This window comes from Eimeria mitis, genomic scaffold (genome assembly GCF_000499745.2).
Source record: "Eimeria mitis Houghton genomic scaffold, Emh_scaff3499, whole genome shotgun sequence".
NCBI lineage: Eukaryota > Apicomplexa > Conoidasida > Eucoccidiorida > Eimeriidae > Eimeria > Eimeria mitis.
This window is the reverse complement of record NW_013571841.1, coordinates 1-713: the sequence shown is the minus strand read 5'-3', so window position 1 is coordinate 713 and position 713 is coordinate 1.

Sequence of the window (713 nt, the reverse complement as noted above, 5' to 3'; positions counted from 1 at the left end):
CATGAGCACCTCTTCCTTGCCCAAAGCATCCTCAACTCCACGCGGAGGAGCAAGAAAGCAGTGTACATGATGTACTACGACTTGTAGAACGCCTTTGGAAACGTCTCACACCATCATCTCAGGCATTGCTACCCCTACAAACACCAACTGTCCGCACTTGATATTCACGTCCGTGCCGTTCTGAAGGCAGCGTTCAAGCTCGCGAAGAGCACGATCAAATAGGTATTTCACAAGCCCATCTCTAACGGAGGAGTGGGATGTACCTCCATACAGACGATTGCAACAGCAGCGCAGATTGGACATGCTATCCAAATGCTCAACAGCCCTGATGACATGATCCGAGCGGTTGCAGAAGGCCAGGTGCTGGAGGTTATTAAGCGGGGATTTGTTTACACGCCTGATAATGAGAGTAGCGGTCCAGAGGCTTTTCTTGCCTACCTTAACGGTAAAGACATAGGATGTCTTAGAAGGAGAAGCAAGAAAGTGGATATAAGAAGCCTATGTTCAGAACTCCCAGGAAATATATCGATGAGCAAGGCGCGACTCATAAGTGGGAATAATGGTTGCTATGTGCTTCAGAAAGCAAATGGTACCGACCTAGACCTGACGCAGTTCATTAGAAGTATTAAACAGCATATAGCAAAGTGGCAAAGGGAGGTGTGGACAGAAAAAGTAGATCAACGGAAATCTGTGGCCTACCAGACAGCAGATAA